This window comes from Sinocyclocheilus grahami, unplaced genomic scaffold (assembly GCF_001515645.1).
Source record: "Sinocyclocheilus grahami isolate Dianchi unplaced genomic scaffold, SAMN03320097.WGS_v1.1 scaffold573.1, whole genome shotgun sequence".
Taxonomy (NCBI): domain Eukaryota; kingdom Metazoa; phylum Chordata; class Actinopteri; order Cypriniformes; family Cyprinidae; genus Sinocyclocheilus; species Sinocyclocheilus grahami.
This window is the reverse complement of record NW_015505752.1, coordinates 157,119-184,049: the sequence shown is the minus strand read 5'-3', so window position 1 is coordinate 184,049 and position 26,931 is coordinate 157,119. Positions and strand designations below refer to the sequence as shown.

The 26,931-nt window shown below is 38.0% G+C and overlaps 1 pseudogene; it reads left to right on the top strand.

Moving 5' to 3' along the window:
• Positions 1-1,096: 1,096 nt before the first annotated feature.
• On the top strand, positions 1,097-25,622 carry LOC107556585 (vigilin-like; annotated as a pseudogene).
• The last annotated feature ends 1,309 nt before the right edge of the window (positions 25,623-26,931 follow it).

The following is a 26,931-nucleotide window of genomic DNA, read 5'->3' as shown; positions in this document are numbered from 1 at the left end:
TAATTTATTTACTATAAGAAAAACGGTTTAATAAACATACAAAATAACATAGAATATATGAAATACTGTGAGAACATAATTGCTGAAGAAGATCGTTCATAAAGAGACCATCTCTTTAGTGCTTTAAAAAATCACAAAGTTGTATTTTGTCTTTTTGAGTTCTAATTAATATAGCTCGTGTATAGTTCTAATTAATAACTTCTTGGACATTCTTAAAATTCTCTACATTTATATTGTTTTCTTCCACAATCGAATCACAAATTGTATTGATTGCTTTTTCTGAACGAGATGAATGAGGGGATAAAAAATCTCATTTTTTACTAAGGATATAAGATTTACTTTTAGTCTTTCCAAATTATACAACAGAGAAATATTTTTTTTCACTCATTCCACTGTGATAAACCAGAAAACTATGGAAGCCCGTTTCTATGGAGGCCGTTTCCGCCAAAATAAAAAATAAAAGAGGTAATTGCGACTTTTTATCTCACAATTCTGACTTTTTTTTCTCAGAATTGCGTGATATAAACTCGCAATTGCGAGTTAAAAAGTCATAATTGAGAGATATAAACTCGCAATTCTGAGAACATATCAGTCTTTTTCCCCCCTCAGAATTGGACTTTAACTTGCGAGTTTATATCTCTCAATTCTGAGAAAAAAAGTCAGAATTCTGACTTTATATCTCGCAATTCTGACTTTATATCTCGCAATTGCGAGTTTATATCTCACAATTCTGTGAAAAAAGTCAGAATTGTGAGATAAAAAGTCGCAATTACCTTTTTTTTAATTCAGTGGCGGAAACGGACTTCCATACTATATGAAAAGAGACAAATACATCTAAAGTAAATTGTCGTTACTTTGTCGGTTTGCCCAGTATCCAATACAATCCAACAGCATTTGTACACCTACCAATATTTTACGATTCAAGAATAGTTTTTAACAAAATAATGATCTGTTTCCCCGATCTAATTTAACATTGATTGCAACATAAAAACAATTAACAAATAAATAAACAAACACAAAACTCATAAAACATAAAAAGAATATCTCTGAATCATTAAAGATAACTCATGAATCAAAGATTCGATTCAATTGGAGAGTCGATTCTCAGCAGCAGTGTTTACTGCCAGCAGACCAGCGGCTAGGCTTTTCCGTCTGATAAGGTGATCAGTTGCTTTTGTTTCCGTAGACGTGCTTCTTGTCGCACCGTTTTGTTGACTGAATGAACATAACGCGTTTTCTGCAATCAGATTAACGTTATCGTATTTAAAGCAGAGAAAGACAGTAGCTCTGTAGCTAACGAGCTGTTAACGTTACATGTAAATTAGCAGATTAGCTGGCCAGCTAAACTCAGATATCCTGAATATATATTCTGCAGGTTAGAACATTTACTACTAAGCCTGTCACCACGATACCGAATGCACTCTCCCTCACTTTGCTAATCGAGGTTTTAACAGCTGTTTTAACTGCCAATTGCGCTGTTATATGTCAGGCAGTGTTGTTAGCCTGCTCCAGTATTTGTTTACACAGAACTGCTGCTCTGCACTGAGCTTACAGATGATATGGATCCTGATAGTGCATGATATATGCATTTTATATAGTATGCAAATAGACTGGAGAGCGCGATAATTGCTTATATTGTTGTTTGTTTTGATACTGAACATGCAGGTTGTGTAAAAATATATTTGCAAGTGGCATGCATGGGTCCCTCAAGACCTAAAAGCTGAGAAAACCTTTGTATATAAGGCATTTCTCCCTACAAACGTATTATCACCGCAAAAGCAAACAAAGTAACACTCGGCAATTAGATCCTCATAATATTAGAAAATAATGGCAAGCCTATTAGCCCATATCTGTTTTATTACATGTATTATTCTACTACATGGGTAATTTGCTCTCTCAATGAGTGTTAAGATGAATATGTGTAAAATGTTTCAATCCCATGTGTAAATACAATGCGTGTGTGTGTTTTTGCCATCACTACAGTAAGCACAAACACCCACACGCCAATTAGATACCTAGTCACCTGAGAGTGAAGTGGAGGCTATCCTTAGCACCACATCTAGCTATTGCCTCCCACAGGACAGACCACTGTGACTCGGCCCCCCTCCTCGGTCAACCTCAGAGGGCCTTGCCATAAGATGCTGTTTTTTATGTGTATGTAACCACAAGGCTGGTTACAATCTCTCTTTGCTAACCTCACCCACACAGGGCTGAACAAACAGACTGACACTGAAGAGCTCTCAGTAGCATCCACCTGGACGGACTTTCTGGTTTTCGACCCTTTGCAGGTGGGTTAAAATGTCTGGCTTTGGCATGATTGTGATATTAAGGCATATTTGAAAAATGAGAATGTTGCATGCACTTACAGAATTGAATACAGCTTGTTTTTAATGCACGTGCGCAGTGTATAAGCTGCAGTGAAATTTTCTGAAAACTGTTTACAGAAAATGTGACTTTCAGTGTAAGTATATAATCATTTTCATCGTCACATCTTTCTTTACAGTTCCACTAGTTTAGACCAGATGTTTTCAATCTGGGGTTCGGGGACCTCCAGGGGGCTGCAAAGTGCTAGGGGTCCATGGAAAAGTTTAGAGAAAAATAATGTAAAAATGTAAAAATTAGATTAAAATTAAAAACGAGTTTAAATAAAATAAAATGTTTTTTGATTAAAAGAAGTTTCATTAAATGAATAAAAAACATTAGATTAAAATATGTAATTAACTAAATAAATATTGCATTTATATCTACTATAAGGAATTAATTAAAATTATGTAATAAAGGGACTTACCTAATTGCTTTTTAAACAATATTTTATTCATATATGTAATATTATTTTTTTCACTGTATTAATTGGGTCTTTATACAAGAATGTCTTTGAAATTTTAGGATAGGGTTCCTCAGACGAGGATGATCATTTTGGGGGTCCGTGGTATCTAAAAGATTGACAGCTTTAAACATTTATCATTTTAAACAACGATCAATAATTGTTACATTAGTCAAGCTCACACAAGGCTTTTCGTCAGATTTCACAGCTGCAGCATCTTTAATTGGAGAGCTCAGGTGGAGAGAGATGCTGTTGGGCTCAGGGAGATGCCAGTGTGTGCCGGGGCCCTGCTGGGCTGCTGAAACCGCTGAGAATAGAGCTCAGCAAGCACTTTATCACTCAAATGAAAGTAGTCCATTACTGCTATGCTCTTTTAGTTAGTTTTATTGAAGGCTGTGTGTTTGGCCTAGATATTCTCTGCTGTTATATTTTTGTTTTTGTGTTTTTTCTCTCCACATGTCCCTCCTCTTTATCCTGGTCTCTGCAGGATAGCGGATCAGGTCTTGAAACATGAGCTCTGTGGCAGTGTTGACTCAGGAGAGTTTTGCAGAGCACCGCAGTGGCTTGAAGGACGTTGAGATCACAGGTATAACGACTGTGGAAGAATTAGGGGTGAAACTATTCTTCTACAAAAATACATGATGTGTGTGTGTAATGGCAGGAATAGATAACGGATGTAACAATGAATTAAAAGAACAAGTCAAAGATGCTAATACAAATATTAGTATACTTAATAAGTAGCGGCAAAGATAATTTAAACGAATGATTTGATACTGGAACAGTTTTAAAGCTAGTATTAGGCACATCTGTTTTTGAACACATCCCTGATTTGTGTGATGCTGAACACTCATGCTGTTTACAAGTTGTCAGTGTGTCACAATGATCTTTGACAGTGACAGCAGAGCTGTTCTTATCTGAATCACACAGCGTGTGTGAAGCATTCTGCTGCAGCATGTCATCATGCACAATTATGGTAAATAGTGTCTCTTTGAAAAATAAAAATGGCTTATTATAATATAATATAATTATTTCCATTTATAATTATCAATCTCAAAGTAATCTAATTGATGTACCACTATTGGTTAAGTATTTACTAAACTGAACAACTAAGATGTACAAAAAGAAAAACATGTCAGTATTTTCAATAATTGTTTATGCAGTTGGTATTTCTTCTGTTCTTCATTCTTGATGACCCTTGTTGATTGTATTTATATAGCATCATACTGTTATATTATCAAAATAATTCTAAGAAAAGTTGTTGTGTACATTTTACTATTTCCTTTTCGTATTGTCTGTGATTAGGTCGTGTGCCAGAAGACGAAGCATATATACCCACCTATCTGGAAGCCTTTCCACCTTTGCCGGACAAGGGCACTCCAGGTGAAAAGACCGGTGAGCCGGCAAGTGTTTGGAGCAAAATCCGACCCATCAAAGCCTCTGTTATCACTCAGGTAACATATATAATCCTCTATAGAAGGTTTGTGCAGTCTGAGTAAGTTGCTCGTCAAGCCACCATGTATTTTCATTGTTATTGAGGGCCTGTTACACTTTTTCTTCTTCTTCACCCTGTGCACCTTCAGGTGTTCCATGTCCCTTTGGAGGAGCGGCGGTATAAAGACAACAGTCAGTTTGGTGAGGGTGAGGAGGCAAAAGTGTGCCTGGATATCATGCAAAAGACCGGGGCACATATCGAACTCTCTCTTGCCAAGGACCAAGGCCTCTCCATCATGGTGACTGGAAAACTGGATTCGGTCATGAAAGCGAGGAAGGAGATTGTGGCCCGACTGCAGACTCAGGTGCTTGTTTGAGTCTTGCATTTCTTATTCAATTCATTTTTCTCTGGGTTAAAAGTTGTATTTTAATGCTGAACTTCTCAGGCTTCAGCGACTGTGCTTATTCCGAAAGAACATCATCGGTTTGTGATCGGAAAGAACGGGGAGAAGTTGCAGGAGCTGGAGCTGAAAACAGCCACCAAGATCGCCATCCCCCGATCTGACGATCCCAACGCCAACATCCGCATCACCGGCACCAAGGACGGCATAGAGAAAGCTCGCCATGAAATCCAGCTCATCTCCGCTGAGCAGGTAATCATTAAAGCTAGATGAGATGAGGCTTTGGGTTTCATTTCTAATTCAGCCTCATTATGACCTCACTGTTTGCTTTAGGATAAGCGTGCCGTGGAACGTTTGTCTTTTGAGAAGGCTTTTCATCCATTCATCGCTGGTGCATATAATCAACTCGTTCAAGAAGTTAGTCAGGAGACCGGAGCTCGTATTAGTATCCCACCACCCAGCGTACCCAAAGATGAGATTGTCATTACCGGCGAGAAGGAGGCAGTTGCCATGGCAATTGCCCGCATCCGGGCCATCTATGAAGAGAAGGTGAGAATTGTTCAAAAGTTTGGAGTCTGTACGTTTGTTTTTTTTTGTTTTTTTTTTAAGAAATTAATGCCCTTATTCAGCAAGGACACATTACATTGATCATAAGTGACAACAAAGACATTAAAAAAAAATGCTGTTCTTTTGAACTTACAATCCATGGCAATTGCCCGCATCCGGGCCATCTATGAAGAGAAGGTGAGAATTGTTCAACAGTTTGGAGTCTGTACGTTTGTTTTTTTTTGTTTTTTTTTAAGAAATTAATGCCCTTATTCAGCAAGGACACATTACATTGATCATAAGTGACAACAAAGACATTAAAAAAAAATGCTGTTCTTTTGAACTTACAATTTTTTTTGTATTTAACAGGATTCTTTAATGAATTGAATCACAGTTTCCACAAGAAATATTAAGCAACACAATATAGGAAACAGTTATTTCAAAATATTACTGTATTTTTGATCAAATAAAGGCAGTCTCTGTATTTCAAAAACATGCATCTCGTGACATTTCCTGACCTTCTTAATTTGCACAAGCAGAAACGAAAAACAACCACAATCTCAGTAGAGGTGAAGAAGTCACAACATAAGTACATAGTAGGCCCCAAAGGCAACACCCTGCAGGAAATCCTGGAGAACACGGGGGTGTCTGTGGAGATGCCCCCTCTGGACTCCGGATCTGAGACCATCATCCTCAGAGGAGAACCGGACAAGCTGGGTCCGGCTCTCACGCAGGTGTACGCCAAGGTCAATTGTATTGGCATTGTTTGGCCTTATTTTCAACAGAATGCATGCAAAAGGCAGCTGTTCACAAGGCACTTGTGTGTTTTGCAGGCTAAAAGTGTGATAGTGGTGGAGGTGATTGCTCCGGCTTGGCTCCATCGTTTCATCATTGGCAAGAAAGGACAAAACATCAGTCGCATTACTCAGCAGCTGCCTAAGGTATAGAAAATTGAAATGAGAAGTCTGTTATGAGATATCCAATTTGAAATATAGCAAGTCAAATGTTTTTTTGTAACTGAAAATAGAGTGCTGGATTTTTACATTGCCTTTTGGATTATTTCAGAAAATAAGCTCTGTGACCAACAAAAGTTTATGATTCCTAAATGTTGTGTTTGCCAAGATAATCTTCACAAACGTATTCATTTTAAAGCCTAAATACAATCGCCAGAAGTACAAAACTAAAGTACAGGCAATAAACGTACTACAGTTCAATGTCATCACCACTAAGCTTCTGTCAACCCTTTCAAACTTTATTCCAAATCTTCAAGTTTAAAGGGGTGGTTCATTGCGATTTAACTTTTTTAACGTTAGTTAGTGTGTAATGTTGCTGTTTGAGCATAAACAATATCTGCAAAGTTACGAAGCTGAAAGTTCAATGCAAACTGAGATATCGTCTTTATTTATTAAACATTTTGGATTTATAACTTTTTACAGCAGAGCCGGCGATCTGCCCATATACATAAAAAAAACAAATAAAAAGAAAAACCCAACAAGCGGGTTACAATACAGTATTAGCGGGATAACAAGTACATCTCAGGATTTCAATAGGCCTGATAAATTATCAATAAGGTCCAACCAAAATTTTATTGTCTTTCTGGTGGCACCATCTATTTTGGCTGTGGTACACTCCAAAAGGGCAATGTCCAGCAAATATGACATCCACGTCAATCTAACTGGGGTAGATGGATCCTACCACAATTTTAAAATAACCTTTTTGGCAGCAGTAAGAGCAGCAAACAGAATCCTTTTTTGATTGACAGACAATGAAAGCAACGAATCATCCAGCAAAAGAAAGAGATATCGTCTTTTAAAATTCTGGCGGTTTAATGCCTTCAAAAATGGCCAGTAGGGACTACAACATGTTACTTCCCGGGTTCGTGACATCACAAACCCAGATAAACCCCGCCCTCGGGAAAAGGCAGCATAGGGGGCGAGGCCATGCTGCGCTGCTTTAGAGAAGAGGAAGAGAAATCTAGGGATGCAGGTAAAAATCTATTCATATATGAATTGCGATTCTGTCTTCTAACGATTCTATGAGAAGCGTTATACATGGAGTGCAGTTGCCGTACTGTATTAAAGCTTTAATCATGATAAAACCGTATATTAAAGGGGTCAAAGGGGTGATGTTGCTAAAAAGAACATTATTTTGCGTATTTGATGTAATGAAATGTGTTTATGCGGTTTAAGGTTCAAAAAACACATTATTTTCCATATACTGTACAATGTAGGGGAAGTTGTGGCCTAATGGTTAGAGAGTCGGACTCGTAACGCCACAGCATAAATGGCTGCCCACTGCTCCGGGTGTGTGTTCACTGCTGTGTGTGTGCACTTTGGATGGGATAAATGCAGAGCACTAATTCTGAGTATGGGTCACCATACTTGGCCACGTCACGTCACTTTCACTTTTTCACTCCGTGCCATCATCTCCTGTTCCGTTGTTGTCTCCTTTTTGTAGTTTTAAATAATGATTTAATGATTTGATATTTATTTGCCGCCATCACGGCTATAATGCTTCTCTGACGAGCCGCTTCTTCCTTCGGCTTTTGCCGTGGTACTGCGGGTTACACCAGCAACATGCCCGTGGACACTGCTGACTAGCGGTTTGTATGTGTACTGCACGTTGACGCGGACAACGACGCAGAAGTATAAATGAAAACTGACGCATAGCCTACGGCGTAGGTCTGAAGCAGAAGTATAAATCAGCCTTAAGATTTCAGTTATGGTTTGTTCTTCAGGTTTCTGCATTTGTGGAAAATAAACAGTTTAGGTACAGTCCTTAAGTATTTTATTTTTCTCCCTCCAGATGGCAAGAATGGACTATGCAGAGATTAACATTGACCACCGTTTCCACAGACATCTCATTGGCAAAAACGGGGCCAACAGTAGGTTTAAACCCTTTCTGGAGTGCCGAGTCTGAAACTTTAGTCATGTTTGGGATGTCCGGATAGAAACAGAGCTCATAGCACAGATAGAAGAGTAATGTTTGAAGTGTCAAATTGTGGTTTTACACATTATTTGAATACAAGCAGCACACAATGTCAATATGCAACAGTTGCAAATGTACTTATCCATCTATCTTTTTAAGTGGGAGAACTTGCACAATTGGTGGCTGACTAAATACTTTTTTTCCCCACTGTAAATCACGCCTTCTTTCTTTGCGTGAACATTTGGGTGGCATTATGCAAATATTTCCACATAGTGAGGTTGATATGTGGGGGCGTGTTAGAACGAGCCGTTTTAGGGGGGCGTGGCAGATTTTAGTCTTTGCAACTTCAGGGATCTTATCTATGCACAATCAGCTTGTAACACTCCAAAGAGAAAGGAAAACTTGAAATCGCATCATATGACCCCTTTAAATATCATATTTCATGTGTTGCCATTGCCACAGAACCTGGGAAAAATTAATGACTGTGTTGCACACTTAATCTGATTATGAGACCTTTGAGTTATCTATAATATATTTGTTACAGTAAAGTTCATTTGTTCAATGAACAGAGCAGATAAATGAATTATTTGGGGCTTTTCCCAGTAAATCGGGTAAAGGAGCAGTATAAGGTATCAGTGCGGATTCCTCAGGATTCGGAGCGCTGTGGGCTGGTTCGTATTGAGGGTGATCCTCAGGGAGTACAGCTCGCTCGCAAGGAACTGATGGACATGGCCCAACGTATGGTGAGACGCACTATATGGAAAGCACAAGAGCACTCTATGACATTATGAAGCTATCTGAAACATTTGCTTGCATGGTTTAAGATGTCATCTTGTGTCTTTGATACTTTAGGAAAATGAACGCACGAAAGACCTTATAATAGAGCATAAGTTTCACCGCACCATCATTGGGCAGAAAGGAGAGAAGATCAAAGAAGTACGGGACAAGTTCCCTGAGGTGCTCACTGCTTCATTTTGTACAACACACCAATATCTATATTCTGCTATATTCTACATTTTTTTATCACATTATATGATGGTTTCATTTCCACAGGTCATTATCATCTTTCCAGACCAGCAACAGAAAAGTGACATAGTACAGCTCAGAGGGCCTAAAAACGAAGTGGAGAAATGTGTGAAGTTTCTGCAGAAACTCATCGCTGAGCTGGTACAAGAGTAATTTTCTCTTTCTTCTTTCCTGCTCTCAAATTACATTTGCTTCGTGACTAATACAAGGTCACAAAAAGAGCAGCTATTATGTGGTCAGACAGCTATGAAATGATCATACCCAGCCTACAGATGACAACTTCCTCCAATGCTATTGTAGTTAAGGCATTTTTGTTTTAAAGTAAAATCATCTGTTGTACAGCTGAGAAGTTAACTCTTTGAAAGGCATTGAGCTTTAGTGTTTTTTTTTATATTATATTTTTAATTATCGTTATGTTCATGTTATTAGGTTGAGAGCAGCTTCTCAGTTTCTGTACCCATCCACAAGCAGTTCCACAAAAACATCATTGGCAAAGGAGGTGCCAACATCAAAAAGGTGAGGACACAAAGGCAGCTATTTTTATTTTTTTAGATTTGTAAAGATGACTTGTTCATCCTTTAAAGAGGTAGTTCACCCAAAACTGAATGTTATTTAGTTTTAATTTTAGTAATTTTCAAATTAAACTTAAATTTTCAATTTCAAATTTTAGTTAGTTGTTGTTTAAAAATATTTAAGGTAATTAACACAGCATCCATTTTTTTCCTGGTATGCTTTGGGTAGGGTTATTGTAGACTATATGAACACACTATAAAGCACGATAAGAAGCAAAAGACACAAAAGTTAATTTGGTACTGGCATGCTGTCTGTGAAGCAGCTCTTTGTGAACATAGGCAGCCGCTCATTAACACGGTCTTAAATGAGTTAAAAAGTCCTAAATGACCATAAAGAACTGGAAGAAGATCGGATGCGTGTCAGATCCACGTCATGTGCATTCGTTTTTAAAGAGACAGCACTGCTTTCAAAGCTTTCAAAACCAAACCTGCTGCAGTCTATGTCATTGATGTAAAACAAAGAACAAAAGAAAAAGAGAAATCACTCACTGCTTTGCTCGCTGATTAACTTTTGTAGCTTGAATAACGATTAATTTTATATTCAACTTATAGTTTTTGCATATACAGTTTAGAGTTTATATAAAAAGGTAATATTTTTTCAAAGCCTATTAAATGTTAAAAATAATGGCTTTTAATTATACTGTAATGTTGAATGGCTATAGTTAATGACTAAAATTGAGGTAAAAATGCATTTAGTAGAGACATCAGTAGCAGCATTGGTGGCAATGATACTGACCTTCATTAATGATAGGCTACTTAAAAAAAGATGCCATTAAACACATATTTAAAATATACCGTCTTTATGTTGTTTCTACATTAACTTGGAGATTCAATATGCATTTATGACGATATAAATATATTATATTAATATGCAAATAATCACGATTAATTACAGGAAAGTTGACAGCACTAATTTATACATAATTTTAGTTCAGCTTTATTGCAAATACCGAAAATTTTGGATTTAGTTAACAATAAAACACTAGTTCATAGTGAGAAAAAAGGACCATAAAAGAACTGAAAGCATTGGTGGCGGAGTATTGTGGTTTAGCCAGCATCTGAAATAATAATTAGAATTTGCATTTTTAAACATTGTGCTAATTTTAGTTTTTAATGAGAGAATTTTTTGTTGCTGTGTAAATCTATATAGATACGTGAGGAGACCAACACCAAGATTGATCTCCCAACGGAGAACAGCAACTCGGAGATGATTGTAATAACTGGCAAGAAGAGCAGCTGTGAAGCCGCACGAGATCGGATCCTCGCCATTCAGAATGAGCTGGTGAGAGAAACAGGAAGCTAGGGAATGTATTATGGGTGTAATTCTCAATGCTCTTCGTTTTTCTTCTCTCACACATTCTCGCTTGATTTTTCAACTCTCCCAGGCCAACCTGAAGGAGGCTGAGGTTTCCATCCCAGCCAAGCTGCACAACTCTCTGATTGGATCCAAGGGCAGTCTGGTGCGCTCTGTGATGGAAGAGTGTGGGGGTGTTCACATCCACTTCCCTGCGGAGGGCTCAGGGTTGGACAAGGTCACCATCCGAGGTCCTGCAGAGGAGGTGGAGAGAGCCAGGAGACAACTGCTGCAGTTGGCGGAGGAGAAGGTGAGTAATGAGATGAAGATCTAAAGCAGAAAAGCAAAAAGGAAATTTTTTTGAGTCATTCAGTCTATGCAAGACATTTGTTTTTTGTCCCACCAGCAAGTCAACAACTTCTCAGTGGCGCTTCAAGCCAAGCCAGAGTACCATAAGTTCCTGATAGGCAAAGGAGGAGCTAATATCCGACGGGTACGGGATCGAACCGGAGCACGAATCATCTTCCCATCACCAGATGAGCCAGAACAGGAGCACATTACCATCATGGGTAAAGAGGAGGCTGTATGGCTTGCCCAGAAAGAGCTGGAGACCCTCATTAAAAATCTGGTATGACAGAAGAAAACGTAATGCATTTGAGTTAGTGTTTCTTTGAACACGCCTCCTCATCTGTCCTTTCTTTTCAGGATGACGTGATCGAGGACAGTATGGTCGTGGACCCCCGGCATCACCGTCACTTCGTCTGTCGGAGAGGACAGGTGTTGAGAGAGTTGGCGGAGGAGTATGGCGGTGTAGCTGTTAGCTTCCCTCGCACGGGCACACAGAGTGACAATATCACTCTCAAAGGACCCAGAGAGTGTGTTGACGCTGCTAAGAAACGCATTCAGGAGATTGTTCAAGATCTTGTGAGTTTCATATCCAGTCCATGTATACATATTGCATGTAAATGCAGTGACTTTTCCGCCATGAGCAGTATATACAATACCGTTCGGCAGTTTGGGGTTACTCTTTTTTTTTTTTTATCAATTAAATTAGTAATTAATTGATCAAAAGTGACAGTACTGTACACTTACAAAAAAATATATTCCAAATAACTTCTGTTCTTTTGAACTTTCTTTTCATCAAAGATTTTTTTGGGGGAAAAAATGTATCATGGTTTCCACAAAAATATTAGCATAATAATTTCTGATTGTCATTATCTGCTAATGTGTCATCAGGAGTCACAGGTGAATGTGGAGGTGTTGATTCCTCAGCGGTACCACAGAGCCGTCATGGGACCCAAAGGCTGCAAAATACAACAAATTACACGGGAACATGACGTTCTGATCAAATTTCCAGACAGAGATGAGTGTGCAGGTCTCATCCTTACACTCTCAAATTAGTTCAGATATTTTTTCATTCTATTTATTGATGACAAGAATATTTACGAGCTGTGTTGTTTGTTGCATTTGTGGCTTGCAGCTCAGGAACCTGCATCTCCAGAGAACGGGGATACGGATCTCATTCCTCGGAAATGCGATATCATCATTGTGACGGGACAGGCCGAAAAATGCGAGTTGGCTTGTGCAGCTTTACTTGTAAGGAATTCTGGAAATTCTAGCTGTCTCTTTTGACTTATGGTGGATTGGTTTTCATTCTCTTTATCTAATTTTTTCCTTCCCTTTTGCATTCTAGGCCTTAGTTCCTGTGACGATTGATGTTGAGGTTTCCTATGACCTTCATCGTTATATCATAGGACAGAAAGGAGCTGGAATAAGGAAAATGATGGAGGACTATGAGGTAGAGACATATTGAATTGTGTTTGTACTACCGTTCAAAAGTTTGGGGTCAATAAGATGTGACCCCAAGAATGTGTTTTTGAAAAGTCTCTTATGCTCACCAAGGCTGCATTTATTTGATCAAATATTGTTTTTACAATTTAAAATAACTGTTTTCTATTTCAATATATATTAAAATATAATTTATTCCTGTAATTTTCAGCAACTATTACTTCAGTCTTCAGTGTCACATGATCCTTCAGAAATCATTATAATATGCTGATTGATGCCCAAGAAACATTTCATATTATTATCAAAGTTGAAAACAGCTTAATTATTAATTATGCTTAATATTCTTGTGGAAACCATGATATCTTTTTTCAAGATTCTTTGATGAATAGACAGCATTTATTTGAATGGAAATCTTTTGTAATATTATAAATGTTTTACTTTCATTTTTTTATCAATTTTAATGCATTCTTACTAAATAAAAGTATTAATTTCCTAAAAAAAATCTTACTGACCCCAAACTTTTGAAAGGTAGTGTAGGCACAAACCATCCAACTTTAATGGAATGAAGTGAAAAAAATCTTGTTAAAGGGATAGTACAACCAAAAATTCAAATCCTGTCATCAATTACATCACCCTCATTTTATTTTCTTCTGTAGAACACAAAAGAATATGTTTAGCATAATGCCCAAGCTGCTCTTTTCCATACAGCAACAGCTGACCACAGTCTGACGAACAAATTGCATCCCCTTTGTGTTTAACGGAAGAAAGTCAAACTGATGAGTGAATGTTAATGTGTCTGGTTGTACTGTGCTGTATAGGTGAACATTTGGGTTCCTCAGCCTGAGCAGCAGTCAGATATCATAAAGATCACAGGACAGGTGGCCAGTGTGGAGCGGGCCAAACAGGGACTGCTGGAGAGAGTCAAGGAGCTGCAGGCGGAGCAGGAAGATCGGGTACAACCTCTTCTCAACACCGCTCTGCTGACAGAACATGCTGTGACAACTAAATTTCCATATACAATCTGAGATTTACTTCTTGCAATAGAATATATTCTTTTCTTATCTATTTGTAGGCCTTACGGAGCTATAAGGTGACGCTCTCAGTAGACCCGAAATATCACCCCAAAATTATAGGCCGAAAAGGAGCCGTCATCTCTCAAATACGCAAAGACTACGATGTCAATGTGCAGTTCCCTGATAAAGGTGAAGAGCAGCAGGTATGAAAGCAGATTGTTTTCGAAAGGGAATTTCCTCATTCTTTAACTCAGACTGGTTAAAGAAGCTCATACCATTCATTCCTTTCATACCTGTCATTCATGTTTGTCTCTTTGCCTGTCAGTCTTTCTTTCTTCACGCGACTCTGTCTTCCTCTAGGATGTAATTGTAATCTCAGGTTATGAGAGGAATGCTAATGAGGCCAGGGCAGCTATAGAGCAGCTGGTGGCAGCACTGCAGGATATGGTGAGTGAGGACATCCGGCTGGACCGGCGGGTCCATGCACGCATCATCGGAGCACGCGGCAAAGCCATTCGGAAGCTCATGGAGGAGTTCAAAGTAAGAGCACTTTGCATATTTACCGATAGTGATAAAACTATATCTACATCTAAATTTGTCATAATATTTAACATAGTAATAATAATAATTATTATTATTATTTATTAAATGTATTATTAGAAATGTTGGAGTACATAGTCATAATATTTAACATCATAATAATAATACAGTGTTTCCCACAGGATTTTGTTTGACTGTGATGGGCGGTCCTCGATCCCTGTAGGAGTAAAATTTTGAACATTTTAAAGTTAAATTCATAAATCTGGTGCACTTTGAGAGTTCAAAATTAAGAGCTCCAACACAGGTTCAGTGTGCAAACTAAAATAAAAAAGCTTGTAAATGTACTTGTTCTTGAAATTTAAAGGGGACCCAACCCTCTTTTTAGTTGTGATATAGTGTCTCAGTCTCACGGGTGAATTTGGAAGCCAAACAAACTAGAATAAAATAATAATAATAATAATAATAATTTTATATTATTATTCCTATGTAATAGCCATATATTGTAAAACAATTGCACTGTGAAAAAAAATACTTTTTTTTTTTTTTTTTCTCCAGGTATATTATTTTACTTTACTCTACAGTAGGGCAATTTCAATACTTTTGTCCTAGTTTCTACACTTGCAAGCAGGGCCTAAAACTAACTTTCTCATCTGCCAGTGGCTGGTGACTTGAGAAAATTTACCGGCCATAAATATTTTTCCTTGCCATGAAAGTGAAAGGGCAGTTGTTGCTACTACAACAACTAAACATATTTAATAAAAAAAAGCCATTTGAAATTAGATCCACTGCATTTTAATCATGATACAAAGATAAATCCTGCATGAAACAAAAACAGACAGGCTGAATGAGAACGCAAATTCACTCTCTGACAGCAGGTGGCGCTTATGGATCAGCAGTGATAAGAGGGGGAAAAATGCCATCAAAACTTTTGTGAAGTCCGTTCCCTTCAAAAATGCGTTCATATAAACCCCCACCCCAATATTTATATTTTTCTTACAAACAGTGAGCTTGCTGTTCCTGTACAGTATTTTCTCTGTGCTCGTCCATGCTTGCAAGTGATAAACCCTTGAGCTTTTATTTTGGTAGAAACTTCAGTTGAGCTTTTATTTTGGTGGAAAACTTCAGCTTCTGTGAAAACAGGTTTACACATTCACTCTCTGACAGCAGGTGGCGCTTATGGATCAGCAGTGATAAGAGGGGGAAAAATGCCATCAAAACTTTTGTGAAGTCAGTTCCCTTCAAAAATGCATTCATATAAACCCCCACCCCAATATTTATATTTTTCTTACAAACCGTGAGCTTGCTGTTCCTGTACAGTATTTTCTCTGTGCTCGTCCATGCTTGCAAGTGATAAACCCTTGAGCTTTTATTTTGGCAGAAACTTCAGTTGAGCTTTTATTTTGGTGGAAAACTTCAGCTTCTGTGAAAACAGGTTTACAAGCATTACTAATTTAATGAAATACTGTAAATATTTGTCCATTAAAATGTTGAAAATTATGCAAATGTAAAAATTATGCATAACTGGTGGCCGTTGCGTTCCCAAACGCGCGCTAAACTCACAGCACATTCAATACCGGCGTTCAGTGCATTCACTGTGAACTGAGACACTCTGAGACACGGAAAACGCTTGTGATGGGAAGTCCAGTTATTTTCCGTGAACCGGTTCACAAAAACTTTTCTTTTACGCCCTAACGTAGTAGTAATGATATCAAGTCTATCGTCCCGGGCCGCGATGAAAATACACATTCAAATATATAAAGTCAGTAATCATAACTAGAGCCCGACTGATATGGGTTTTTTGGGTCCGATACCGATATTTGGGAGTTAAAAAAAGGCCGATATCGATATATCGGCCGATATTCTTTGTGTATATTATAGTACAGTACCAGTCAAAAGTTTGGACAACAGTAAAGTTGAAGTTTATTCAACTTTAATTCAATTAAATTCCATTCAACCTTTAATGCAACTTTGAATGCAATGTGTATGTTCCCTTGGAACTGGAATCATGGTGGAATATCATGTGAAGTCCACTTCGCAGTGCACTTACGGTCGAATAAGACAACGCTTGAATGCTGCTGCCTGAACAAGAGACCTCCTTACTGAAGTGAAAGTGTTGGCTGGTGTCACTATCTCGCGAACGCACCGGCGGATCTCCACCAAATTCGGGGGATCCCTTCAGCTCGAGGAGCCCTATCGAACGCCACCCTCCGCGCGTTGGTAGCCCCCCGGGATCGCTAGATTGGTCGGCGCCGGACCGCGCGTAACTCCCGAACCCCGGGGGCTATCGACGCGGGGGTGGTCTCATTCGAAAGAGGGCCTTGAGACGTACACTCGAATCGCGTTCAAGAGGGTTCATCGAGCTGAAGGGATCCCCCGAATTTGGATCCGCCACGCCATTCAAAGTTTCAATGGTTTTCCATAGACTTAAGCTTTAAAGCATTTCATCCAGGTCGCCAGTAGCAAACAATGGAGCGCGCTCTGCTGGACAAACTAAGTAATTACACCATTTCAAGCATTTTATCTGCGTTATATGCTCTGTAAAAAAAATATTCATATCGGCGGTGTATCTGCAGCATATTCGCCACAGGCACATATCGGCCAATAATATCGGCTAAACGATATATCGGTCGGGCTCTAATCATAACTTCAGTCAGTTAAAACATCATAATCATGATCTGAAAAGTTTACAATTAAGTTTTGCAACTAAGCACCCAAATATAGTAACAGGCAGTGATGTGCATTCGAGGATTTAAGTCTTAAAGAGATTAAAGTAAATAAATTAGTTGTCATCAGCGCAGAAACCAAAGTCCACTTACTATACATAATCCATTGCTATTTATTTGTTATTAAATAAACTTACGTTTCGCCAGATTGCCCTTCATTCAAGTCTTTGGTTTACCCGCGCTCATAACATTAGCACAGAATCAGTTGTCTAAAAGAACCAGTTCGGTTCAGGCGTGCTGTCAGTCATAGTAGGCAATCTGTTTGTTAGCTTCACGCCGAATCACGCATGCGCAGTATCATCAGCTCATCAGTTCTCAAATCGGACGCGTCCGAAAGAAACGGTTCTCGGTTCAGTGTACTGGCGATCCGAAAACCGATGCAACCGGTTCTTGACTCGAGAACGAGAACCGCTCCAGCAGTGGGTGTGTACGTTCATTACCCGGCTCGCTGCACACATGCTGCTCTGCTCGTGTTCATCAGTTCATTCTTCACAGCAGTTCAATCAGTGTCTGTTTGAGTAAATTAATTACTCCTGGATATTGGTTTATTTTGACTCAGAGGGAGTGTCAGCCACGTTAAAAAGTGAATAACTTAAGTAATTTGTGGATTAATGCTGATTGGAGACGCGAACCATTTCAAACGATTCAGTCTGATTTGGTGAACTGGTTCAACCAGTTCACTAAGAAGAACCGGTTAAATCGAATGAAGTCTGTGTGCACTGAATTTATTTAATACACGAGTTTCACAATTTGAGTTGAATTACTGAAATAAATGAACTTTTCCACCACATTCTAATTTATTGAGATGCACCTGTAGTTCATGAACCGGACATCACTAGAAAACACCGGATCACGAGCTAATCGCGTGCGCAATGTGCGCGCTTCACTTTGAAACAAGCAGCGCAAACAGACTTGATAAGTCATATTATGCTATACGCTTTCGGTTTTAATTCGTTTGGTGGATACTTGCCAAAGCAATGGCGTGAAACACAGTGTTAAAGAACTTTTATGTTATATGAGAAGGATAAATATATCTTCGGTTTATTATGAAATAATAATATTTGTGGCGGGCCGCCACAGTCTAGTTAATGAGTGGTAATATTGTAATATTATCAGGGTGGCCGCGGGTCCTTAAAAAGTCGTAAAATGTCTTAAATTCAGATTCGATGGGTCTTAAATTTTTTTTTGTCACATTACCGCAAAAAATTTCTTCAGTTTGACGGAACCGGTGACATACCTCCTCTCCACCAATAAGCTGGTGTGTGGTGGGCGCACTATGGCTGCCGTCGCATCATCCAGGTGGATGCTGCGCACTGGTGGTGGATGAGGAGATACCCCCTGACAATGTAAAGCGCTTTGAGTGCCTAAAAAAGCGCTATATAAATGTAATGAATTATAAAATTACTTTGCTTGGCCTTCCAAAAGAGGACACAACTAGAAATCAGGGGTTAAGTTGTATTTACAGTTCCAAAACAGTTCAGCCCAAATATTCAGATGTGTGCAGCGCATTTTGCGTTTTGTTTACGCGGCGCGATACGCAACGCAATGCGTAAAAAGACAGTATAAGTCATTATAATCAGTAATTATGTCCCCACTGGATGCAACAAATGCCTCGTTTGTAATGGGTTTTCATGTTTTTGTCTTGTCGCGCCGGGACACAGGACATCACAGTATGTTAAGGGGCGTAACATTTCTGTCACACGCTTGAGGTATTCAGCCAATCACAACGCACTGGATAGCTGGCCAATCAGCGTACACCTCGCTTTTCAGACCGATGAGCTTTGTAAAAATCGAAGTGTTTCAGAAAGGCGGGGCATAGGCGGAGGAGCAACAATAATGTACATTATGTGGAAAATAATGTGTTTTTTGAACCTTAAAAACCGCATAAACACATTGCATTACACCAAATACACAACATAATGTTCTTTTTAGCAACGTCATATGACCCCTTTAAAAATGAAAAGTTCACTGTATATCATAATAAATAGCATTTTTAACAGCAATGATATTTTGTTTTTGTTTTACATTAAGGACATTAAATATTACATATATGTATGTAATACAATGTGTAATTCCATCGCAGGTTTGGTCTTAAATTTCACATAAGGTGGTATTAAAAAGTCTTAAATCTGTAGACACCCTGATTATTATTAATGATGATGATGATCAATAACAATCATTATAATAATTAACATTGACTACTATTATTATTATTATTATTATTATTTAAAAAAAATACCATCACCAATAATATTTAACATTATAATAATAATAATCAAAAACAACCATTATAATAATAATAATAATTGTTATTATTATTATTAAAAAATAATTACAATCACCAATAATAATATTCTTAACTGTTGTTGTTGTTAGTATTATTATTAAAAATGTACTTTACAATAATAATAATAATTAATACTTAAGAAAAAAACATTTAGTTATTAAAACATTTAGTGATATAAGTATTTAATAATAAAAATACATATTGAAAATGTAGCCAAATAAGAGCTATATCTACTGATCTGTATAATTCTCTGTCATAGATCAGTGGCTATATATCATATTTGGTTCATAGCATCCTTAATAATTATCTTCTTTATTTCAGGTTGATATACGGTTTCCTCAGCCAGGTTCTGAGGATCCGAGCAAGGTTACTGTAACTGGACTGCCGGAGAATGTTGATAATGCCATTGACCATCTACTTAACCTGGAAGAAGAATATGTGAGTTGGGAATGCAGAACTGCAGATGCTTCTGTCTAGACAGATATATTCCATCACTTGTGTTTTCCTTTCTTATGCATTATCACTCACTCATCTTCCCTCTTAGATGTTGAGTGTCACAGAGACAGAGACTATGGCATCTTATATGAAGCCTCCTTCAAAGACGATGGGGACAGGAGGAAATGACGAGGATAACAAAGCTCTGGCTAAAGGCTTTGTTGTGCGGGACGCCCCCTGGAATGCACAAGGCAACAAGGTTTAAAAGTTTGCCCCTGTAAAACCTTAATTTCATGTTGTCCCTGTCATCGTCATGTTAACGATTTCCTTTTTCCATATATAAGTATTAAACATTGATAATAAGAAATCATCTTTCTTGATACTGAAGACTGGAGTAATGACTGCTGAAACTTCAGCCTTGCCATCACTGCAATAAATTACATTATAAAATATATTAAAATAGAAAATAGGTATTTTAAATTGTAATATTTCACTTTTTTTTTTTTAAATCAAATAAATGCAGTTGAGCACAAGATACTTCCAGACCTTAAAGTTTTGAATGATAGTGTATAAAAAAATTGCCAATAACCAACTAGTCAATTAGTGAGGTTTATTTCAATCAATTATATATATATATATATATGGGTCATTATTTTTGCACTATGGTAATGACAGAGATATATTTTTAATTGACATGAAATTTCATGAGATTGAATTAATGGAAGACGGACACATTTTCCATGTTGTGCATAACTGTCTCTTTTTTGGATTTTTATTTTCTTACAAACCAGGAAGGTAATGTTAGTGTTATGTAACAGGCTGTACAACACAACGTAAAGACATAAAAATAACACAAACATGAACAAATAATAAAAAATAAAAAAAGCAGCAATGGGCCAACACAAACCCTGTGTTTTCACATTTTCCGATTTATATAGCAAGCATTTATTCAGACATCGCCCTTGGCAATAAAGCAGGATTGCTAATGCAAGATGTCAAACAAATGGATAGATATGCCTTCACAGAGGGTACTGTAAGTCTAGATACAATCAAAAGAGTTGATTTTTTTGTCATCGTTTTTCCAGCAAGAGCTTACATTTGTGCAATCTTAGTTATAAGAGAATACAAAAAATGGCAATATACCTAGCATGAAGTAAACAAACTATTAAAAACAAATCACATTCCCAGTGTAAACACCAATTCTGGGGTCAGGTATACCAGTAGACGACTTTAATTCCCACAATTCCCCATGAGTCTAGGCACATCTACCTGATAGCTGAATAAACAGTCCTTCTTGTTGATGTTGAACGCAGAACATAAACAGACCTTTCCATTCAGTTTTTGTACCTGCCACCGCTCATTTCAGAAACACTAACATCCTGGTTCTTACACTAAAGTTTGTGAGTAAACAAATGGGCTCAACAGCACACGTTACTTCAGAACAGAAGACAAACTCGAACATAACCCATGTGCAGACAACATCTAAAGCAGTGAAGCATTTCAAACAGAAGACAAGAACTTCCACAGGTGACTGACCTTAAATAATGGACGCGCATTTGGCCAAAACGGACACGCGAATACACGCATAGACACGCATAAACTCTCTTCTCCAGGTCTTTTTAGAGTGCTTGGGGGGGAGGGGCAAAATTATGTTTGTATGCATCCATCCAGTTAAACTATGTACTTTTATCACAATAAAGGTCACATGAAGTGATTTTAGTGGTATGATGGGTTAAACGGAAGAAATGTGAGTTCCACTCCAAAGATGGTTACGGTTATATGTCTATTCACCAGAAAAAAATCTCACCTTCTCGTCTTTATGTAGCCATTTTAATCCACCTTGCATTTGACTATATACTGTATTTGCTGTAATTAGTGAATAAATACACAGCTGTAAGAACCAAAAACAGAGCAGAATCTGTAAACAAAGTAAGCGATGAAATAACAGTAACACTGAGTTTCTTCCTGATTAGGTGATTTCGCTGCATCTTTTATCTTGTTGACATTGTCGTCTTGGTTATTTCCAGGTTGATTTGTCCATTGCAAGTCTTAAGAAAAACACAAGTATAAATCCAGGGCTGTGCTATGAATAGGTGGTTTTGTGTTGCTTCAGTCCAGTTTTATTTCTGTGAGAACAGGCTCTCAAAGCAAAAAACCGAGGGGGGGAGGGGGTGATACATAGATTTAGATGTATGAAGAGACAGAAAAAATAATGGAGAGCCTGCTGAGTGACGGAATTTAATGAGAAAGACTAAAAATCGCCCACCAGTGTCCGAAACATAAAGTGCAGGCAGTGTCTTTGTCTCTGGGGATTATCATCACCCTCCTTCAAACACAAAAAGTATGTCTGAAACATGCAAAGATGAATGAGATTGGGCAGCAAAACAATGCTTAATCCTCAACATGGGGGGCTGCGCTCAAATTTGGTTGATAGTGAGGAAGATAATGCCTCAAGTCTCTTTTTACTCCACCCGTATGAGCAGGCCGTACAGAAGCGTGCCTCCTTTTTCCTTGGTTATCCAATCGATTTCTGCATTGCTGAATCGAGGGTCAAGGGGCTCGCTGATTCCCAGCGATGTCGGCCCCACTTTGTAGGAGCCTGGCCGCACGCACACCTGGAAGCCCACCTGGGCCTGGTGACAGCGGAGGGAACGTGGGTCTCGGAATCTGTGCAGAAAAGTGTAACTGTCATCATTTTCAAATTCCATTTCTAGACAATCGTGTTATATTCTCTCTGGTCTTTTTCTCTAGAAGCACCGCTGTTGACTTACTGCACTTTGGGGGCAAAGACCTCCAGGCCCGAGTAGCGCATGGTTGGAGAAAGCTGCACACGGGGAATCTCTCGCTCTGGGGCGCTATTCTCCTCGGGCTCCCCGTAGCTGCCGTGACCCTCTGTCTTCACCGGGGACAAGGAGAAAATGGAGGACGATTCTGCTCACGGGAAAACAGAGAAGCTCAGCTGTGCAGATCTATTCTGATCTCGCTCTAGCTAACGCACACGTTCATGCATTTCATTATCAGATGATTTGCTGCTTGGCTTTTTTTGCCATTCATCTTGAGTAAACAAAAAGAAAAGAAAAAAAACCGGAACAAAACCTACTGTTTAAACAGATTGAATACCAAAAACATAGCAAATAATGGTATTTAATATATTGATGAGACATAATTAAAAAAAATTTCTATACAGTTTTCAATACAATACAAAAAAGATTACAATATTAATAAATAAATAACATTTATTTTAATATTTCATAAAAATATTTACTATACATTTATTTATTATAGTTGTATTATATATATATTGCACTACCGTTCAAAAGTTTGGGGTGGGTAAGATTCGTTTTATGTTTTTGAAAGTCTCTTATGCTCAACCAGGCTGCATTAATTGATCAAAAATACAGTACAAACAGTAATATTGTTAAATATTACTACAATTTAAATGAACTGTTTTCTATGTTAATAGATCTTAAAAAGTCACATGATCCATCAGAAATCCTTCTAATTTACTGATTTGGTGCTCAAGAAACATTTCGTATTATCACAGTAGAAATCAGTTGTGCTGCTTTATATTTTAGTGGAACCCGTGACACATTTACTGTCCCTTTCAATCAATTTAACGCAACTTCGCTGAATTAATTCACTTAAAAAAAAAAATAATAATAATCTTGAACTGTAGTGTGTTACCATATTATATTTTATTTCCGAATATCTAAATGAAAAATTATTTTCAAATGATAAAAAAAATTAACTTAGCGGTTACCAACCTGACAAGAGTTGATTATGGTCCAGGATGCGTCTAAGGGAGCCGACACTAGTGCCATGGTATGCAATATGCCACTTCTTGAAGGCATTAGAGACTTCACAGTGGGTCTTGATCCTGTTAAAATACAGACGAGAGCTCTTTTTTAAGTACTTAATACTGCTACAACTAAAAAAATTGCACATTTTCAGAGCTTGATTACTGAGTTGAATTAAAAATAACTGACTGGAGTGCAAAGCGGCACCAGCCGAATGGCAGAGCGTAGTCTCTGGGAGGCTCCCCTCGCTTGTAATAGGCCTCATCACCCCTTAGTTTGTGACAGGACTCACAGTAACACAGGTTGTATTTAGCATCCTCATTAAAATAACCATCTGAAAGAGGACAGAGTGGGAGACGGAGAAAGCAAATATTCATATTCAGAAAAGTTCTGCAAAAATTGCTACTAATAGGTCCACATTGAATCTGTGGCCACAAAGGATTATTTGTGGGTGTGAGGTATAATGCAGCTGTACCGGGCAGTGTGAGCAGTTCTTTGAATCTGGAGCATAGCGCCTGGTACTCGCACGTTTTATTGGGGTTGACCTCTGGAGGAGGCGTCCAGCAGACACTCTCCTTTATACCTGTCACAAACAGACAGACAAAACAAATGTGTTTAAAGCAGAGTCACACTACAACCACTGTAAGACATGGGGTCAAAATCTCACGTACCATCTACCATATCAGCCTTCTCCATGTCCCCTTGACAACGCATGTCTCCTCTCTCCCCACCAACCACCGACACGTGATCTGTCACTATAGTGACCTGAGAATACAACACCAACAAGAGACAATCATTTCCTGTGCATCCAATCAAAGCTTTCATATAGAGAAGCTATTATGAATAAAAATAAAAAAAAAAATAAAAAAATTTTTTTTCTTTTCCCATCAATATATTAACATAGGGCTTTAAAGATGTAAAGTAAAGTAAAAAAAAAAAGTACTCAAATTACAAATTTTCTGTGATGGGCAGGGCAAACAAAGATACTGAATATTATGTAAATAATAACAGTAACAAAATGTTTAATGAAAAAATATAAATATTCTCTGACACTTATAAAAAGATGCTGGTAAAAATATTCAGATTACTAATCTTTGTGGTAGGGTCTGAGAAAATGTTGGCAGGGCAAGTGAAAATTATTATTTATACAATATTTAATAATAATCAATTGTTTAATGAAAAATATAAATATTTTCTCACAATTGCAAAAAGATGTTTGTAAAGAAGAAAATTACTCAAATCCGTTTTTTTTTGTAATGGGGCCTGTAAAAATGTTGGCAGGATAAGTAAAAATATTAAATATAATAATAATAACAACAACAACAACACAATGTTTAATGAAAATAAAAATGTTCTCACATTTACTCTCTCATGATTAATCTCTTTTTTTGTGGTGTAGTCTGTGAAAATGTTAGCAGGGGAAGTAAAAAAAAATCAATCAAAAAAACCCTTTTTGTTGAGGCCTGATTTAGGATATTACAGTCACAAGTACTGACCTGTTCACACTGGCCGTAAAGGTCAATGAGGGGATAACAGGGGCTTGGGATGTCCTGGGCTGCTACACCCTGATCCATGCCGTTAACAAACAGATGGAGACAACCACTGCTGTCCAACAAAAGCCCCAAAACTGTCCCTTCTGGACAGGTGTCCAGGTTAGGACCATAGTTCTCACAAATCTGAGGAAATGAGAGAGAGAGAGAATAAAGTTAGGAACTGAAATGAATACTGTAAAAACTTAGAAGGAAACAGGATTTTAAAAATCAGGAAAGAGGGAAAGGAAAGAAGTTGAAAACTAAAATGAAAGCAATGAAGTGAAATGAGAAAAGAAAACAAAACAAGGATGTGAAGATCAGGGAAATGAGGATGAAAGAACCAAGCAAATGAAGTGACATCACCTTCAACGAGTTGTGGAAAACAGAGTCTCGTTGCAGTAGCCAGACTGAGCGTTTAAGGCAGCAAGCTGTGGAAGGGAAGTTGAGGCGGTCTGGCGAATGACCAATCACACCCAGTGACAGGGAGGACGTCCATGATGGATTCAGACGGTCTATCTGAAACTGAGGAAGAACAACAATTAGCGTCATACAGACACGGTTTTTCACTTCCAAACACACTTGCACACAAAAACACACACCTGGAAGAGCTGCTGGCGGGGCAAAGCTTGAGCGGTGACCAAAAGACCCTGGTTGTAGCTGGACACCCGGGCGGCAGTCAGGTTCTGATTGGACAGCTGGATATTTTTTCCATGATTCTCCAAAAATATCATGACTGTGGGCACCAGGGCAGGCTCATTCTCACACTGAGAGTTGAAAAAAAAAAGACCAATAAAGCTTGACATTAATATACAAGCTTCAAAATATGATCCTCTAAGATGGCACACCTCTCTGACAGGAGTGCTGTCCTCCTCTCCCTCGCTGCAGCTGTCAGGCGAGAGCGAGGGAGCTTTCACACTTTCAGAGTCCTCAACTAGTGTGGAGCTGACGATGGACACGGCCGTCACCTTTCCATACAGGTCCAAAACAGCATATACGTTCTGAAACATGCAGTACAAACATGGATGAGCAAACTGGACAATAGAAAAATTTGACATATTAACCGATATAGCGGCATACTCGTACCTTTGCCACTGCAGTGGCTGCTGGTCCCATGTCTTCTCCATCAATGAGAATGTGCATGGTATCGTCACTGCATCTCTTCACCCCAACACGATTTCCCACCTATATTAGAATGGAGGTGTTAAGGCCCTGATATACTCACAACGAAGTACTGTTTCGTTCTTCGCTTAGGGGTAAAAGGAAGTTTGATATAACGCAAGCATTGATTGAAATTAAATTAATTGTGAAATTAAATGTTTGCCCCGGAGCACACCAACCACAGACCAATGGTAGTTCACTTTGTTAAGCTGTTTTCAACTCCAAATGAATTTCGTTATGGGCTCTTTTTTCCGAAATTACATTATATTAGTTTGTTCTTCGTATATTGTATATGTTCTTCGGAAGTATATTGAGGTCTTTAGAAGAAATTGTTTATAAGCAGACTCATACAATTGACCAAATCCACTACTTGTGTTGGTTTATTAGAAATATTGTGTAAATTCTTGAGACGTGTTTTTAAATGTTGGGACTATTTTTTACTCAACAACTAGACACTAAAAAAAAAAAGCATAATTCAATGGTCCAAAAAAATACAAAAAAACTGCATATTAGAATGATTTCTGAAGGATCAAATGAAAAGTGATGAAAATTCAGCTTTGCCATCACAGGAGTATATCACATTTTAAAATGTATTCAAATAGAAAACGTTTATTTTATATTGTAATAATATTTTAT